Below are 19,746 nucleotides of genomic sequence, written 5' to 3'. Positions count from 1 at the left end.
GGTTTTTCCAGTGGTCATGTGGATGTGAGAGTTGGACTGTAAAGGAAGCTGAGTGCCGAAGAATTGATGCTTTTGAACTGTGGTGTTGGAGAAGACTCTTGAGAGTCCCTTGGACTGCAAGGGGATCCAACCAGTTCATTCTGAAGGAGATCAGCCCTGGGATTTCTTTGGAAGGAATGATGCTAAAGCTGAAACTGCAGTACTTTGACCACCTCATGCGAAAAGTTGACTCATTGGAAAAGACTCTGATGCTGGGAGGGATTGGGGGCAGGAAGAGAAGGGAACGACAGAGGATGAGATGGCTGGATGGCATCACTGACTCAATGGACGTGAGTCTCAGTGAACTCTGGGTGTTGGTGATGGACAGGGAGGTCTGGCGTGCTGCGATTCATGGGGTCGCAGAGTCAGACACGACTGAGCGACTGAACTGAACTGAACTGTTCAGCTCAGCTCAGGTGTGAGGGTTCAAAGAGACATGCTCTCCCAGACAAGTGCCCAGGTGGCTAAGACCCCAGACTTCCTTGCCCTGATGGCTCTGACCTGCTGCCTGGGGCAGGGACCTTCCTCAGGTACATCTTCCCAAGGGTGGAACTTACCACCAATATGGGCACCCCTGGCCTCGATTGACCAAAGGACAGCAGTTTAGGGATGAGCAGAGGGGCTGCTATTGACAGAACTTGGGCTGGTCTGGGATGTTCTTGCTTGTTTTGGGAGGCCCTTGTTGTGCCAGAGGGAGTTGGAAGGAGGAAGGGTTAGGAATGGGTGTTTCTCCCACATTGCTACATTCCATGCAGGAATGCCAAGCACTCTGAGGATACTAAATTATAATTTGGCTTTTTAGGCTATTATTGAAGGTATATAGCATCAAACATATTTAACAGTTTGGTAGGTTAACTTGCAACTTATAAAGCTTTAAACTATGTGGGCTTCCCTGGTGGCTCAGATGTTAAAGAATCAATGCAATCAACCCTAACCTTAACCACTGCAGGAGACCCTGGTTCAACCCCTAGGTTGGGAAGAAAACTTGGAGATGGGGATGGCTGCCCACTCCAGTATTCTTACCTGGAGAATTCTGTGGACAGAGGAGCCTGGTGGGCTACAGTCCATGGGGTTGCAGAGTCAGACACCACTGACTGACTCACTCATACTTCACTTTCACGTGGGCTTCGATTTCTGTTCTTGTCGTGTGTTCTGCAAATATTGGGGGCAGATGTGGACGGCAGGCAGCAAAGACAGTGTATATGCCTATAATGAAATTGAACACTAGTTTCCTCATAAACAGTTTGATAATCCAGTTACTCTGCCTTTTCATATGTGTGTGTGTAATATTTACACATTTTGACAAAGACAGTTTCTGTTTTGATTAGTGCAATATAGGAGTTTTTAAGGCTGTAATTATTAATTATACATTTGCCACATCCAGTTTCATGTACATTTGTCCTCCAGGTGCTTCTCAATTTTAGCAAGAACATAATTTTTATCACCACACTAGACTCTAAAATTTGTATCTCTGTACCACAGAAGAAATAATTTTATATTTAACATTGAACTTCTTATGTGAGCCTTACATAGCATTCACAATAATGTCAGCTATTTCTCATTGACAGAATGAATATTCAAAAGATGTATTTTGATTTCATTAGTTGAATGAAGAAAAACCATTATTGGTATTAACTGATTTTCTCTGGCTAGACAAAAAAGATCTTCAAGACCCAGATAATCACAATGGTGTGATCATTCACCTAGAGCCGGACATCCTGGAATGCAAAGTCAAGTGGGCCTTAGGAAGCATCACTACGAACAAAGCTAGTGGAGGTGATGGAATTCCAGTTGACTTATTTTAAATCCTAAGAGATGATGCTGTGAACGTGCTGCACTCAATACGCCAGCACATTTGGAAAATGCAGCAGAGGCCACAGGACTGGAAAAGGTCCGTTTTCATTCCAATCCCAAAGAAAGGCAATGCCAAAGAATGCTCAAATTACTGCACAATTGCACTCATCTCACATGGTAGTAAAGTAATGCTCAAAATTCTCCAAGCCAGGTTTCAACAATATGTGAACTATGAACTTCCAGATGTTCAAGCTGGTTTTAGAAAAGGCAGAGGAACCAGAGACCAAATTGCCAACATCTGTTGGATCATCAAAAAAGCAAGAGAGTTCCAGAAAAACATCTACTTCTGCCTTATTAACTATGCCAAAGCCTTTGACCTGACCCTGATGCTGGGAAAGATTGAAGGCAGGAAAAGAAGGGGATGAAAGAGGATGAGATGGTTGGATGGCATCACCAACTCAATGGACATGAGTTTGAGTAAACTCCAGGAGTTGGTGATGGACAGGGAGGCCTGGCCCCAGTCCATGGGGTTGCAAGCTCAGACATGACTGAGGGAGTGAACTGAACTGAAAACCTTTGACTGTATGGATCACAACAAACTGTGGAAAATTCTTCAAGAGATGGGAATACCAGATCACTTGACCTGTCTCTTGAGAAATCTGTATGCAGGTCAGGAAGCAACAGTTAGAACTGGACATGGAACAACGACTGGTTCCAAATAGGAAAAGGAGTACATCAAGGCTGTATATTGTCACCCTGCTTATTTAACTTCTATGCAGAGTACATCATGAGAAACGCTGGGCTGGAAGAAGCACAAGCTGAAATCAAAATTGCCGGGAGAAATATCATAACCTCAGATATGCAGATGACACCACCCTTGTGGCAGAAAGCGAAGAAGAACTAAAGAGCCTCTTGATGAAAGTGAAAGAGGAGAGTGAAAAAGTTGGCTTAAAGCTCAACATTCAGAAAACTAAAATCATGGCATCTGGTCTCATTACTTCATGGCAAATAGATGGGGAAGCAATGGAAGCAGTGAGAGACTTTATATTTTAGGGCTCCAAAATCACTGCAGATAGTGACTGCAGCCATGAAATTAAAAGACACTTTCTCCTTGGAAGAAAAGTTATGACCTACCTAGGTAGCATATTAAAAAGCAGAGGCAGATTCATGTTGAGGTTTGACAGAAAACAGCAAAATTCTGTAAAGCAACTATCCTTCAATAAAAAATAAATAAATTAAAAAAAAAATCAGACACATTACTTTGCCAACAAAGGTCCATCTAGTCAAGGCTATGGTTTTTCCAGTAGTCGTGTATGGATGTGAGAGTTGGACTATAAAGAAAGCTGAGCGCCAAAGAATTGATGCTTTTGAACTGTGGTATTGGAGAAGACTCTTGAGAGTTCCTTGGACTGCAAGTAGATCTAACCAGTCCATCCTAAAGGAAATCAGTCCTGAATATTCATTGGAAGTACTGAGGCTAAAGCTGAAACTCCAATACTTTGGCCACCTGATGCAAAGAACTGACTCATTGGATAAGACCCCGATGCTGGGAAAGGTTGAAGTCAGGAGGAAAAGGCGACGACAGAGGATGAGATGGTTGTATGGCCTCACTGACTTAATGGACATGAGTTTGAGTAAAATCCGGGAGTTGGTGATGGACAGGGAGGCCTGGTGTGGTGCAGTCCGTGGGTCGGACACGACTGAGTGACTGAACTGAACTGAACTGAGGACACCGGAATAAAACTGGCCTCATTCAACTGTTTGTGCAGTTCTTCTGATAATGGAGTTACTACTTCACTTTTCATGTGTCCAGAAGGAAACTTGGAATCCAAAGTGGGTGAAGTTAATGAAGAAGAACAATCATTGGAGGTAAGTGAAAAGTCATGCTTCACTGAGAGATCTGTAAACACTCTTTTGGTAGGCACATATGTTCAACAGTCATTTTTTGAGATAGTGTTAAAGAAACTTCTAACTTTGGGAAGAGATGCTTGTGCTTCTTCCAAAGAGTTGTGTTCTGGTTTTCATGTGGGCAGTGGTATCACTTAACCGTCATGATAGATGGTAAACTGTGTTGTTAAATATTCCTTATAAATTTCATACTCATGGTCAACTTTCTTGTGAAATCAAATTCAGAGCTTAACTTTTTGCTGAATATGTGCTTTTGGCTTTTTTGAGTTCTCTGCTGCTGAAAAAATTTATTGCAAAACACAACAGCTTTACTAAATGAAAATAGCTACTGATATATGTATATACACCTTATGGGTGTGGAAGCGTTAGTCACTCAGTCATGTTCAATTCTTTGTGACCCCATGGACTGTAGCCTGCCAGGCTCCTCTGTCCATGGAATTCTCCAGGCAAGAATACTGGAGTGGGCTGCCATTCCTTTCTCCAGGTTACCTTCCCAATCCAGGCATTGAACCCAGGTCTCCTGCATTGTAGGCGGACTCTCTACCATCTGAGTCACCGGGAACCCTGTATACATCACATAGTGAATCACAACACTGTGTAATGACAGTCTTCAGGCTGCTCTCTGTAAGCTCTATGATCAGACGGCGAGGCCTCTAGTTTCCATTTATGTTTCTCACCTGGCCAATGAAGTCTCAAATTTCTACAGATCTCACCAACTGATGGCTCAGTGGCTACACGCATTTGGAAAGGTGTGGGTGTGGCCAGACCACAATTGGCCCAACGATGGAGGCAGGGATATTGAGCCCGGGCTTCTCAATCACCTCTGCAACTGCAAGAAATGAACTTCCTGAGCTCTCTCTTGCCTGAGGGCACTGTGTTTACCAGCAGGTGCTGAGTGTGCGGTTTTCAAAAAGAGAGGAACTTGTTACACTGGGTCTGGAAAAAAAGAGGAAAGAGACATGGGTTATTGCTGGACGTTTTTTAGAGTTGATCACATGTTAAAGTAAAATATCTGTTTATCCTGCATACATCTCCCACAGTGCTAGCTAAGACCATGTCAGAAGCAGCAATACAAAGTAGAAGTCTACCAATGCAGCTATTAACACTTCCTTATTAAAAAATAAAAAATCTGAGGGAAATGTTAGGGCAGTTGGTACACTGGAACAACAGGTGTAAAGTGTGATTGTTCCACTTATAGGAAAGCAAAGCAGTTTCCGTTTCTTTGCCCCTTTGGGAATGCTGTTTATAATTTTGCTGCCTGGTATTCTAGTGTGTCTGAGTTTTCTACACGTGTGGTTCCCTAGGTTTGAGTTCACTGAGACTATGGCAATACATGAGCCCAGGATGCCAGCTTGATGCCTGTGACTGTGTGACCATCAGTCTATTTCCTTTGCCATTGAAAGCAATTTACAAGCTGCCTGATTGACTAGGCTGTCTTGGTTGCTTAGTTATTAGGACAGAACTGAGCAAGCCAGGGGACGAAAGACCTAGCACATGCTCTGCGGTCAAGATTTCAATAAAGGAGCCCTTGTTGGAGGTGTTATTGAAGGCCACCGACTTCCTTGGGTCTGTGTTCCAGTAACAGTAGTGATCTCAGAGGAGCTTCCATGGCTGTGTGTTTATGACTCATATAAACATATAGATATTGAATGGAAATCTAAATAAACAAAAGTAATGCCAGTAGTTTCTTGAAAGTCATCATAAAATGACCTTACAGCATTCAAAATGTCAATAAACAACTGCCCCACAGAGCACCAGAATCACAAGCTCTTGCAAAGAGGTTTACAGTGAAAAAAAGAGAGAGAAACCAGTTTTTTCAGAATCACTGGGCGAAAACCTGTCCATCACATTCTATTGTTCCTAGAATGCCTACTACAGCTTTTGCCTCTGTTTGACATGTCAAGCTATGCAGTGAAGTGCTGATATTTGACACTTTTGATGTCCTAATCGGATGCTCGTTCAACAGAAGTCACTGCCAAATTTTGCAGACTTTGCAGAAATGGAGATTCTAGTTGCTAATGTTACTTAGCTTGCTGCTTTGGGTCCAGGGTTTAAATTGATTTTTTCTAGGTTTTTAATTAAGTAGATTTACAGGAACATAATGGAACAATGGTTAACATTAGGATCAATCTGAAGTTCTCTTAGCATTCACTATGTCCCACTTCAGATCTTTTTAATTTTTATTTTAATTTTTATCTTCAGCACTAAGGAGAGTGGATGTTATTGTATATGTTTAATCTCTCCCAAGATTGTCATAGAGGGACCAGATGTATTTTCTCAAAGGACATAGATACTTATTTTAGGCAAGAGGAAAATTTTCTAGTTAGTCCCTAAGAGATGGGGTGGCACTGTGTGTTCTGGAATGTTGTGGCTTAAATTGTGACAGGGTAAAATAACTTCTGTTGCTATGCAAATAACACTGGAAGAAAACAAAAATCACGTTCAGTTCAGTTTAGTCACTCAGTTGGGTCTGACTCTTTGCACCCCCATGGACTGCAGTACGCTAGGCTTCCCTGTCCATCACCAACTCTTGGAGCTTGCTCAAACTCATGTCCATCGAGTCCGTCGAGTGATGCCATCCAACCATCTCATCCTCTGTCATCCCCTTCTCCTCCTGCCTTCTATCTTTCCCAGCATCAGAGTCTTTTCCAATGAGTCAGTTCTTTGCATCAGGTGGCCAAAGTATTGGAGTTTCAGCTTCAGCATCAGTCCTTCCAATGAATATTCAGGACTGATTTCTTTTGGATGGACTGGTTGGATCTCCTTGCAGTCCAAGGGACTCTCAAGAGTCTTCTCCAACACCACAGTTCAAAAGCATCAATTCTTGGTGCTCAGTTTTTTAGTCCAACTCTCAGGCTTTATCACAGAGTGTTCTATGGAACATGAGTCATATGAATGCTCCATGCAAAGAAGGTTCTGTAGCCAAGACCCACCTCACTTTGTTCTTGGAAGTTCCCAAGATATATTAACATTATAAAGAGTTTGATTGGTCATGAGATGAAGAAACTGTCCTTGGAGTTTTCTAAAGCTTTCTCGAGTTTATCATGAAGGCCTCATCCTGTGTTACTTCCTGTAGAAACACTGTAGTGGTGTAATATCATTTCTTTAAGTCTGTTTTCTTACATTCTTTGGACTAATGATTAATTTTCTACAGTCCCAAGACATTATTTCCTATTTATTTTATCTAAGCTAAATCTGGGCTTCTCTGGTGGCTCAGATGGTAAAGAATCCACCTGCAATGCAGAAGACCTGGGTTTGATCCCAGGCTTGGGGAGATCCCTTGAAGGAGGGCATGGCAATCCACTCTAGTATTTTTGCCTGGAGAATCCTCATGACAGAGAAGCCTGGTGAGCTACAGTCCATGGAGTCACAAAGTCGGACTTGACTGAGCGGCTAAGCACACAAGCTAAATCTAGATATATTTTCTTTCCATTCTTCTCTGCCAATCGATGACAATAACCCTTCCAAATGCCCCTCATGTTAGGTGATCTTGTAAAACCAATTCTCTTTCCAGAGCTCATGAGCTTCTGTTATCCAGTGTCGTTTCTTACCTTTCATTTCTTCTTGGTTTTTGAAGCTTTCTTATCTTCTATCCCACAGTAGAACCATTGAAATCTAGCTCAGTTTGAAATGTAGTCAATTTCTGTTTCTCTCATTCCCATTTCTCTTCTCCCCAGACGTCACTTGGCTCTCAGACATGATTAGTACAATAAACAGTGATCTGTTTGATTTATGTCTGTCATTTTGATAAAACGAAAACATTTCAAGTTACGATGTCCTCTTTTGACAGACTGGTATTGACCTTATTCACATCCTCCCCCTCCCCCAAATATAGATTTACTACCTTTTTTTGCCCCCTGCAGTGCAAGTCTCAATACCTACTGAAAGTGTAGAATCCAGGCCAGCAGTCTCAGTGGGGTATCTTTCTGCCCTCTTGTAGGAGGGAAAATCTGGATTCATTCAGTTTCCTTGAGAAAATGTGTGAGCCTTTGACATGCTGGGCCTTGGGGTACAGTGACAGGGAGAATCGCACAGGCAGGCTCCTGCTTTCAGGAAACACAGATGCGGGTGTTGTCAGTGACTTTGGTTGTAGCATGTAATATCCTTTTTTTTTTTTTTTTTTAAAAGACTGTCTTGATCCAGTTCTGAGGCTCTGGCTGGAGGCTGGTCATTCCTCTTTTTGAGCAGCTGACTGAGACCACATCCCCAGTGACTTCTCTAAGGAACTGATAGCTCCTGGTGTCTACGCGGCAGCCCTAATTGCCCCAAGGCCAGGTACCAGACAACTGAAAACAGCCCCTCAATCCCGGAACCTGTAATTATGCAAAGCAGCCAATTCACAGGGAGCCTGCTAAAGCTAGTTAACCCCTCACCCTGCTTGCCATTTACCAGCTGCTCCACCCACCCCCACCCCCTGCCCCCAGGTGTGGCTCTCAGCATGGCTCTGCCTGGCAGGCTTTTCAACTTTGGCAAAAATAACAAAAAGTTCTGCCTTTCCTCTGTCCCAGTGCCAGTGGCTTGCGTCCTGCCGCCCAAGAACTTCTAAATCTAGTAAAACAGACGTGCAACCAAAATTTTGGGTTTTCTTTCTTATTGTTACGAAAATGTCAAAGGTCTTGAAATAGTGCTAATTGGTGGTGAAAAAGTGATAGGATCAGGATTTTAACAGAAGAAGGGAATTTATAAAAATGACCTTAAGTTACTTAAGCCAAAAAGAACTGTGCAAGGTTAATATACCCCATATATTCACGTTTTGTTGTTGTTGTTACTGAGTTGCTATGTCCACTCTTGGCAACTCCATGGACTGCAGCATACCAGGTTCCTCTGTCCTCCACTATGTCCTGGAGTTTGCTCAAATTCGTGTCCATTGAGTCAATTTGTTTCAGTTCAGTTCAGTTCAGTTGCTCAATTGTGTCCAATTCTTTGCGACCCCATGGACTGCAGCATGCGAGGCCTCCCTGTTCATTACCAACTCTCGGAGTTTGCTCAAACTCATGTCCATTGAGTCAGTGATGCCATCCAACCATCTCATCCTCTGTCGTTCCCTTCTCCTTCCCCTCAATCTTTCACAGCATCAGGGTCTTTTCCAGTGAGTCAGTTCTTTGCATCAAGTGGCCAATATTGGAGTTTCAGTGTCAACATCAGTCCTTCCAATGAACACTCAGGACTGATCTCCTTTAGAATGGACTGGTTGGATCTCCTTGCAGTCCAAGGGATGCTCAAGAGTCTTCTCCAACACCACAGTTCAAAAGCATCAATTCTTGGGCGCTCAGCTTTCTTTATAGTCCAACTCTCACATCCATACATGACTACTGGAAAAACCATAACCTTGACTAGATGGAGCTTTGTTGGCAAAGTAATGCCTCTGCTTTTTAATATGCTGTCTAGGTTGGTCATAATTTTTCTCCCAAGGAGTGTGTCTTTTAATTTCATGGCTGCAATCACCATCTGCAGTGATTTTGGAGCCCCAAAACATAAAATCTGTCATTGTTTCCACTGTTTCTCCATCTATTTGCCATGAAGTGATGGGACCAGATGCCATGATCTTAGTTTTCTGAATGTTGAGCTTTAAGCCAACTTTTTCACTCTCCACTTTCACTTTCATCAAGAGGCTCTTTAGTTTTTCGCTTTCTGCCACAAGGGTGGTGTCATCTGCATATCTGAGGTTATTGATATTTCTCCTGGCAATCCTGATTCCAGCTTGTGCTTCATCCAACCCAGCATTTCTCATGATGTACTTTGCATATGAGTTAAATAAGCAAGGTGACAATATACAGCCTTGACGTACTCCATTCCCAATTTGGAACCAGTCTGTTGTTCCAGGTCCAGTTCTAACTGTTGCTTCCTGACCTACATACAGATTTCTCAAGAGGTAGGTCAAGTGGTCTGGTATTCCCATCTCTTTCAGAATTTTCCATAGTTTATTGTGATTCACACAGTCAAAGGCTTTAGCTTAGTCAATCAAGCAGAAATAGATGTTTTTCTGGAACTCTCTTGCTTTTTGGATGATCCAGCGGATGTTGGCAATTTGATCTCTGGTTCCTCTGCCTTTTCGAAAACTAGCTTGAACATCTGGAAGTTCATGGTTCATGTACTGTTGAAACCTGGCTTGGAGAATTTTGAATATTACTTTACTAGCATGTGCTGCTGCTGCTGCTAAGTCGCTTCAGTCATGTCCAACTCTGTGCGACCCCAGAAATGGCAGCTCACCAGGGTCCCCTGTCCCTGGGATTCTCCAGGCAAGAGTTCTGGAGTGGGTTGCCATTTCCTTCTCTAATGCATGAAAGTGAAAAGTGAAAAAAAAAAAGTGAAAAGTGAAAGTGAAGTCGCTCAGTCGTGTCTGACTCTTAGCAACCCCATGGACCGCAGCCTACCAGGCTCCTCCATCCATGGGATTTTCCAGGCAAGAGTACTGGAGTGGGGTGCCATTGCCTTCTCCAACTAGCATGTGAGATGAGTGCAATTGTGCGGTAGTTTGAGCATTCTTTGGCATTGCCTTTCTTTGGGATTGGAATGAAAACTGACCTTTTCCAGTCCTGTGGCCACTGCTGAGTTTTCCAAATTTGCTGGCATATTGAGTGCGGCACTTTCACAGCATCGTCTTTTAGGATCTGAAATAGCTCAACTGGAATTCCATCACCTCCACTAGCTTTGTTCATAGTGATGCTTCCTAAGGCCCACTTATTTCACATTCTAGTTTGTTTATTGTGTGCTTATTGAGCATTTGCTGTGGCCCTGGTAATATAATGATCGAGGAGTTGTGCAAGAACAGAAAATGTTACCCTTTTCTTCAGAAGCCTACAGATTAATTAAGAAGACATGACAAGCACCTAAAGTGATTAGAGAGGCCAAATCAAGTATGTGAAGTGAAGTGCGAGTTGCTCAGTCATGTCCAACTCTTTGTGACCCCATGGACTGTACAATCCATGGGATTCTCTAGGCTGGAATACTGGAGTGGGTAGCCTATCCCTTCTCCAGCAGATCTTCCTGACCCAGGAATTGAACCAGTGTCTCCTGCATTGCAGGTAGATTCTTTACCAACTGAACTATCAGGGAAGCCCAAGTATGTAGTACCATTAATAAGCCACCCTAAGTCCAAGAAATGACAAAAATACTAAAGAACCAGAGAAATAAATTTGGTTGCAATTTTCAGTGATGAGCACCTGTGTGCCAAGTCGTGTCTAACTCTTTGGGACCCCATGGACCGTAGCCTGCCAAGCTTCCCTGTCCATGAAGTTTTCCCGTCAAGAATGCTGGAGCAGGTTGCCTTTTCCTTCTCAAGGGGATCTTCCTGACCTAGAGATCAAACCTTTGTCTCTTGCATCTCCTGCATTGGCAGGCGAGTTCTTTACCAGCTGAGCCACCAGGGAAACCCTGCAATTTTCAGTGATAGCTAACTTTAAAATAATCTTTAACTTTCCCAGTAATTTGGCTGGAGAAATGTTTGCATTATTGCTTTTTTCTTCCATTCATTCTTCCCTGCTCTGAAACCCTCTCTCTGAGGTACGCAGGGCCTGGCTGTTTCTCATCCTGCTTTGCAAGCCTCGGGTGGTTTGGAGTCACGTGGAAGTAGGTAACAAGGTTCTCTGCAGGGATGGATTTTGGAGGGTCGTGTTGGCAAGTTCAGATCAGCTGAAACTATTTCTTTTAAGGCTTGGTGTGTTTGATAAAGGCAAATGGTTTCAGCACAAATCCATTTGCCATACCAACCTTTCTGGTTGGGGAATTGAATGCTTAGCTAGTTTATTTTTGATGGGCAGGCTTCTGTGTATTTTAAATGATTGCTGACTGGCCTAGAAGCCGAGTTTCTCCAGAAGCATTTGGTGTTGTTCCACGATCTTCAAGGATACTCACACTTTTTGTGGAGGAGAAGGAGGAAGCTGTGGTTGGTCAAGGCTCTGCCATTTCTCTAGACTCACTCCACTTACTTTTGATGATTCGTCCCACCAACTTTTTTTTAATTTTTTTTTTTTTGGCTGCGCTGGGTCTTCGTTGCTGCCTGGGCTTGCTCTAGTTGTAGTGGGTGCGGGCCACTCTTCAGTTGTGGTGTGTGGTCTTCTCATTGCAGTGGCTTCTCATGTGGCACTGCCAGGCTTTAGAGCAGGCCTCAGCAGGTGTGGTGCACAGACTTAGTTGCTCCACAGCGTGTGGGATCTTCCCAGACCATGTCTCCTGACTGGCCGGTGGATTCTTTACCACTGAGCCACCAGGGAGGCCCCGCACCAATACTGTCTTACTGAACATCTGCTCTGTGCATAGGACACAGCTTTTGGGATGCCAAGCAAGTCAATAGAGAGCTGAGACATGGACTCTAAACAAGGCAGAGTGTGGGTCTGGGCATAAAAGAGGCATAAAGTGTTGTATGAGTGAAAGAGTCACTTCAAACTGGGTGGGTCAGGGAGAGCTTTACCGAGAGTGTGACCCTTGAGCTGGGACTCGGAGAACAGCTTTGACTTGGCAGCTAGAGAAGGAGTCACCAAACTGAAGCCTATGGGCCAAATCTGTCCGCTCTTCCTGTTTTAATAAATGAAGTTGTATTGGAACTCAGCCAGGGTCACTTATTGATGTGTCATCTATGGCTGCTTTCACACAACAATAGCAGAGTTTAGTGACTGGGACAGAGACTGTATAGCCCTTAAAGCCAAAGGAAGGTGCCATCTAGCTTTTTACAGAAGAAGTAGGTGACCCCTGGTTTAAAGTCAGTTGCTTGAGGGACTTGATATATGGCCTTACTGTTTGGACTTGATGTAAGCCAAAATATATGACTTCATTTGGCAGCCATTCTGGAAACAGAATGTTTTTGAGCCTTGGGAGTATTTGGGTGTTGATGGTGGCACTGGACTTCAGAACAGAGAGTGTAGTTGATGAGCTGCAGAAGAAGGCCACTACTGGCGGGGAAAGAAATTCAGAAGTTCATGTTGTCACCTAAGTGAACAATAATGAATGTGGATTAGGAGGGTATCTGTGATGAAAGGGAGAGGGCACATACACGAAAAAAAAATATTGTGAGTAAAGCTCTGGAAAGATGAACCAAAGGAAAGACAGAGTTGAGGATGACTCTCAGGTCTTGGGGGGCTTCCTTGGTGGTGCTAGCAGTAATGAACCCACCTGCCACTCAGGAGATATTAGAGACACAGGCTCAATCCCTGGGTCAGGAAGATCCCCTGGAACAGGGCATGGCAACCCACTCCAGTATTCTTGCCTGGAGAATCCCATGGACAGAGGAGGCTGATGGGCGACAATCCACGGGGTCGCAAAGAGTCAGATACGACTGAAATGATTTAGCACAGATGCACTACAGTATTAAACCAGATGAGTAGGGATGTCAGTGATTCTTTCTCTGAAAATACATCCTCCTAAACAGGACATATTTTCCTTTCTTCCACCCTACTCTGATTAAGAGGAAGGAAAAAGCTGGAGTGGCCCCATCACTCTGGGGCAGCTGGTATTGGGAGGTGAGGTGGTCAGAAGCTATTTTTACAGAGGGAGTGAGACTCAAAGCCTCACCTGTGGAATAATATCTGTTCCCAGACAGGAAATCAACATGTGTCATCTCTGAGGGAAGAAAACCACTCCATGAGTTGGAGGAGTATCCTTATATTTTAGGTCATCTTACAGGACTGCCAGATAAAATATACCTTGCCTGGTTAAATTTGAATTTCAGATCAACAAAGAATATTTTTTTTTTGTATAAGTATCCTCCAAATATTACACAGGACCTATTTGTACTAAAAATTATTTGTTCTTGATCTAAAATTCAAATTTAATTAGGTATCAATTTCAGATCAACAATGAATAACTTTGTAATATATGTCCCCAATAGGGGATGTATTTATTAAAAAATTATCTCCTGGTTATCTAAAATTCAAATGTCATTGACTTTTCTTCTGTCTAAATCTCACAACCCTACGTGTTTGATAAAAAGCTGAAGTTTTCACTTTGGGAGAGACCGAGCAAGAATCGGGACACTTGTATATGCTTTTCTTCAGAGCAGTAGAGTTGACTCCTTCAGCCCTTCTGGAGCCCACAGTGGGCAGAAGAGAGCTCAGTGAATGTCAGGCCAGGTTGTGAGACGCTTACTCCTTGGAAGGAAAGTTATGTCCAACCTAGATAGCATATTCAAAAGCAGAGACATCACTTTGCCAACAAAGGTCCGTCTAGTCAAGGCTATGGTTTTTCCTGTGGTCATGTATGGATGTGAGAGTTGGACTGTGAAGGAGGCTGAGTGCCAAAGAATTGATGCTTTTGAATTGTGGTGTTGGAGAAGACCCTTGAGAGTCCCTTGGACTGCAAGGAGATCCAACCAGTCCATTCTGAAGGAGATCAGCCCTGGGATTTCTTTAGAAGGAATAATGCAGAGTCCCTTGGTGCCGGGAGCTGGCATATTGCATATTGAGTGCATATTGCAAATTGCATATTGAGTGCAGCACTTTCCACAGCATCATCTTTCAGGATCTGAAATAGCTCAACTAGAATTCTATCACTGCTGGGAGCCAGCATGAGGCACTCCGCCCGTGGCAAAGGTCATGAGGAAGGAGGCCCGGCATACGCAAAGGCGGGATCAAGCCTCAGGAGTCCCCCTGGAAATTCTTGAGCATCTACCCCCAAAACCAGAGTCTGCCTACTTTCTGCTTTGTGCTTTCACCTACACCTCTGACTTTACGGGGAGCTGTCCCCCACTACCTCTCTGAAAAAAGAGTTAGCTTACAGGTCCAGTTAATAATTCCTGGGTGTGACAGTGTTTCAACCTACAAACTCCTTTGGAAATCCTCTAGCCTGCCTGAATAGGTTTTTCCGGCCACATGTGATTGTTCAGAGCCTCCCAACTGTGAGAGGCAGGAGATGTTCTAAACTGTCTAAACACAGATTCTTTTGAGTAGTTAAAAGATTGATTAGAAATTGTATTGGTGAAGGGTTTTTCACTTATTGGGCCAATGTTTGCTGCTAAGTCTCCATACCCCTTACATACTGTGTCCTTGGCAGTGTATTGATTGATATAATGGGTGTATAGAAATGTAAGTAGTAGCCTCAATGTTTGTAACCGTGGACCCTTGAGTTAATTCTTTTCTTGATTGAGCCCACCTCACCTTTGCCCTATAGGAATGCAGCTTTGTCCAGTGCTTTTTTGGAGGCTGGTGCCTGACTTTGGAATAATCATCTTTAGAGAAAAATAAGTTTCTTAAAATGTTAACAGGCCTCCTGGCCAGAAGATGATGTAATTCACCTGAACTTTTGCATATGATAAGTTTGAAAGCCTGGCTTCGATTAGGACCAGGAACTGCTGTCCTTGCATGACTCCACCCCTTCCCCCATTATCCTCTATGCACAACTTAAGGTATAAAAACTACTTTGGAAAATAAAGTGCGGGCCTTGTTCACTGAAACTTGGTCTCCCCATGTTGCTCTCTCTCTCAAATTCTGGCTGAGTCTCCATCTGGAGCGCGGAACCCGCCATGCTTGCTAATTATGCCTGGGCTTCTAAGATCCGACTGGGGAGGCCTCAGTGTCTCCTCTCCTTCGGGAGAACGGAAGGACGCCTGCGGCCTACGTAAGTGGCGCAAACTTCTTGTCTTGAAGTTTTATTGGTCTCCCGCATAAACCAAGCTACTCAGCCTCTTTTCTCCACTGAATTTTCCTACTGAGCTATCCTCATTCTATTACTCTTTATATCCTTAATTAATGTTTAATTAAGCAGTTGTTTCCTGATCCTCGCCTACGCCGTCTCTTCTTCGAATACCCAGGATCAGCCGGGGCTGGACCCCGGCACCTTGGAGATCCAACCAGTCCATTCTGAAGGAGATCAGCCCTGGGATTTCTTTGGAAGGAATAATGCTAAAGCTGAAATTCCAGTACTTTGGCTACCTCATGCGAAGAGTTGACTCATTAGAAAAGACTCTGATGCTGGGAGGGATTGGGGGCAGGAGGAGAAGGGGACAACAGAGGATGAGATGGCTGGATGGCATTACTGACTTGATGGACATGAGTCTGAGTGAACTCCGGGAGTTGGTAATGGACAGGGAGGCCTGGTGTGCTGCGATTCATGGGGTCACAAAGAGTCGGACATGACTGAGTGACTGAACTGAACTGAACTGAATATAGAGGGCAGACAAAAGATGGGCCAAGGGGTGTATGTGGGGATGGGGAGAAGTTTCCAGTGGTGGTGGATTGTGCAACCAGCTGGGGAACTTGGTAAGGGAATGTGTGGCTTATAGAGGGTCTGGATGAGAGAGAGGGAGTGAGTTCACAACAGGGACAGATTCCTTCGAGGAGCCTCCTTTCAAAGACCCAATTTGGAAGGAATTTTCTTGGGATAGTACAAAGCAAAAACTGTACTAGATAAAGGTCCCAGCTTCTCACAGTTGCTCCAATGTGGAGATCTGCCTACTTCAGACCTCTGAACCTTTGATCCACTGGCTCAGTGACTGGAGGGCTGCATTTATCCCAGTTGTCTTATAGAGCTGTGCGATCGTTAATTTTATGCATCAGTCTGACTAGGCTGTGGGGCCCAGTTGTTTGGTCAAGCATCTGTTCACATGTTGCTGTGGAGGGATTTTTTTTAGAGGTGATTATTGGGATGATCCCTTGGAGGAGGGAATGACAACCCCTCCAACATTCTTGCCTGGAGAATCCCATGGACAGAGGCACCTGGTGGGCTACAGTCCAAAGGGTCACAAAGAGTTGGACAAGGCTGAAGTGACTTAGCATGCAGCACACAACATTTAAGTCAGTAGACGTTGAGTAAATTAGATCACCCTCCATAATGTTGGTGAACCTCATCCAGTCAATTGAAGGCCTTAGGATAAAAGGCTGAGGTCACCAGAAGAGGAAACAATTCTGCCTCCTGATTGCCTTTAACAGAGGTTCATGACATTGTACAGGAGACAGGGATCAAGACCATCCCCAAGAAAAAGAAATAGAGGAAAACAGTAGAATGGGAAAGACTAGACATCTATTCAAGAAAATCAGAGATACCAAGGGAACATTTCAGGCAAAGATGGGCTCAATAAAGGACAGAAATGGTATGGACCTAACAGAAGCAGAAGATATTAAGAAGAGGTGGCAAGAATACACAGAAGAATTGTACAAAAAAGATCTTCATGACCCAGATAATCACAATGGTGTGATCACTCACCTAGAGCCAGACATCCTGGAATGCAAAGTCAAGTGGGCCTTTGGAAGCATCACTATGAACAAAGCTAGTGGAGGTAATGGAATTCCAGTTGACCTATTTCAAATCCTGAAAGATGATGTTGTGAAAGTGCTGCACTCAATATGCCAGCAAATTTGGAAAACTCAGCAGTGGCCACAGGACTGGAAAAGGTCAGTTTTCATTCCAATTCAAAAGAAAGGCAATGCCAAAGAATGCTCAAACTACCGCACAATTGCACTCATCTCACATGCTAGTAAAGTAATACTCAAAATTCTCCAAGCCAGGTTTCAACAGTACATGAACCATGAACTTCCAGATGTTCAAGCTGGTTTTAGAAAAGGCAGAGGAACCAGAGATCAAATTGCCAACATCTGTTGGATCATCGAAAAAGCAAGAGAGTTCCAGAAAAACATCCATTTCTTCTTGATTGATTAAGCCAAAGCCTTTTGACTGTGTGGATCACAATAAACTGTGGAAAAATCTTTAAGAGATGGGAATACCAGACCACCTGACCTACCTCTTGAGAAATCTGTATACAGGTCAGGAAGCAACAGTTAGAACTGGACATGGAAAACAAACTGGTTCCAAATTGGGAAAGGAGTACGTCAAAGCTGTATATTGTCACCCTGCTTATTTAACTTATATGCAAAGTACATCATGAGAAACACTGGGCTGGATGAAGCATAAGCTGGAATCAAGATTGCCGGGAGAAATATCAATAACCTCAGATATGCAGATGACACCACCCTTATGGCAGAAAGTGAAGAACTAAAGAGCCTCTTGATGAAAGTGAAAGAGGAGAGTGAAAAAGTTGGCTTAAAGCTCAACATTCAGAAAACTAAGATCATGGCATCTGGTCCCATCACTTCATGGCAAATAGATGGGGAAACAGTGTCAGACTTTATTTTGGGGGGCTCCAAAATCACTGCAGATGGTGACTGCAGCCATGAAATTAAAAGATGCTTACTCCTTGGAAGAAAAGTTATTCACTGGAAGGACTGATGTTGAAGCTGAAACTCCAATACTTTGGCCACCTGATGCAAAGAGCTGACTCATTTGAAAAGACCCCGATGCTGCAAAAGATTGAGGGCAGGAGGAGAAGGGGATGACAAAGGATGAGAAACTTGGATGGCATCACCGACTCGATGGACATGAGTTTGAGTAAACTCTGGGAGTTTTTGATGGACAGAGAGGCCTGGTATGCTGCAGTCCATGGGGTCACAAAGAGTCAGTCATGACTGAGTGACTGAACTGAACTGATGGAGTTTGAACTCAAAACGGTAGCATTGAGCCCTGCCAGAATTTCCAGTCTGACAGCCTGTCCTGAAGACTTTGGACTTGTCAGCCCTCACAATTGCATTAGCCAATTCCTTAAAATACATTTCTTTCTCTATGTCTCTCTTTGTCACATAAGTATATGTGTACACCCCCCCACCCGCCGCCACCACACATACACGTTCTGTTGGCTCTGTCTCTCTGGAGGACCCTAGTATAGGCAGGCCAGCGATTCTGAGTAGCGCTGACCCCCCCATCGTCTTCTTCAGATTCTCACTGGGAGCTGGGTCTCGTGAGGCCACTGCTGGTTTCTCCCAGCACCAGATTCTTTTCCTTAACCTCAACCCGGAGCAAGAGTAAAACCATATTTCCTGCTTGCCCACACAGGCCATCAAGATACATTCTTCAGTGACAGGGAGGCAGGACCTACTACACCTGGGTTACACATCTCAAAGCCATCATGCACTGGAGAAGGGTTATTCCCTCTTGCTGGATGGATATAGCCTTTGCCTTGGAATCTGGGGAGGGAGGCGTGCCCTTTGACCTCAGGCATACCTGCAACACAGAATGTGCTGTAGACTGTGCTGTGAAAATTGTGTAGGAAGACTGCTTCTCCATATTTCTTTCCCTCCTTTATCCTGTCTCCTCACTGAAGAGAGGATGCAAACAAAGACGTTCAGGTTTATATTAAACATCTTTGGTGGATGGCGTGTCTGTCTGCTCTCCTCTCAGCTCCCTAGCAACAGCTATGTCATGCTTTTTTAAAGCTTTTCATGGCAATTCTAGCATTTCTGGGAAGATCTCTCTCCAGGTTTTTTGTCTCTCAGTGTCTTTCCCTCTGCCTGTGTCTGTTTCTCCTTCTCCCCTTTCCTCCCCTGCCTCTCTGTCTCTGTGTCTCTGCATGTTTCTTTCTCTCTGCTGTGATTTCCCACATTAGCCACTGTCCATTTCTTTGATTCCTTCTTGGCAACAAGAGCTACAGCACCATTATGCAGCAAGCAGTGCTGCTTCCCTGCTACCTTAAAATAATAATGTTTCATGGTGACAAATGGCTGTAGTGAACAATGAAGGTAAAATGCTTAGCAGGCAGGGGTGTAACTGGGTCACATTTCTCTGTCTGGCAAAAACCAGAGCGTATCGTGAGAATACCTAAAGAAATATATATATATATATATATATATATATATATGGGAACGCTGGTGATATTTATTTTTGTTTTTAAACTTTTTCTATTGGGGTGTAGTCGATTAACGATGTTGTGATGGTTTCAGGTGATGCCGCTGTTTTATTTTTAATTTAGCTTCTGTAAATTGCAAAAGCAAGTTCTCAAAGGCAGAACAATGGTTATTCTTAGTTTACTAAGGTTTTGTCATAAAAAAAGATTTAAAAATCTTGTTTTACATTTTCTGTTTTTCTTTGATTAAAAAATAAATCAAAACCCAAAATAAGATGGTCTGAACTGATGAAGGCATATAATCTTTTTTGTACCCCAGTGGCTGAAGTTTCCACATTGTATCAAAAAAGCCCCAATTAAAGTAAAAAAAAGAAAAAAAAAGAAAATGATTTTTTCTAGACCTCCTT

General features: G+C 43.6%; 2 long non-coding RNA genes across 2 annotated transcripts in view; one reads left to right on the top strand and one right to left on the bottom strand.

Annotated features, from left to right (window-relative positions):
- The window catches only part of LOC129658857 (uncharacterized), a 442,729-nt gene that overhangs the window by 134,642 nt on the left and 288,341 nt on the right, over window positions 1-19,746 (top strand). The gene's annotated exons all lie outside the window — the stretch shown is intronic.
- Window positions 4,203-7,842, bottom strand: LOC129658859 (uncharacterized). Its single transcript, XR_008717543.1, has 3 exons — window positions 7,624-7,842; window positions 7,293-7,477; window positions 4,203-4,677 (listed from the first exon to the last, which is right to left on the bottom strand). It is a non-coding gene; the product is annotated as an uncharacterized LOC129658859 (long non-coding RNA).

The sequence above is a fragment of the Bubalus kerabau genome, chromosome 8 (assembly GCF_029407905.1).
Source record: "Bubalus kerabau isolate K-KA32 ecotype Philippines breed swamp buffalo chromosome 8, PCC_UOA_SB_1v2, whole genome shotgun sequence".
Taxonomy (NCBI): domain Eukaryota; kingdom Metazoa; phylum Chordata; class Mammalia; order Artiodactyla; family Bovidae; genus Bubalus; species Bubalus kerabau.
Note: the sequence above shows the minus strand (reverse complement) of the source record. Positions and strands in the feature narration are given on the sequence as shown.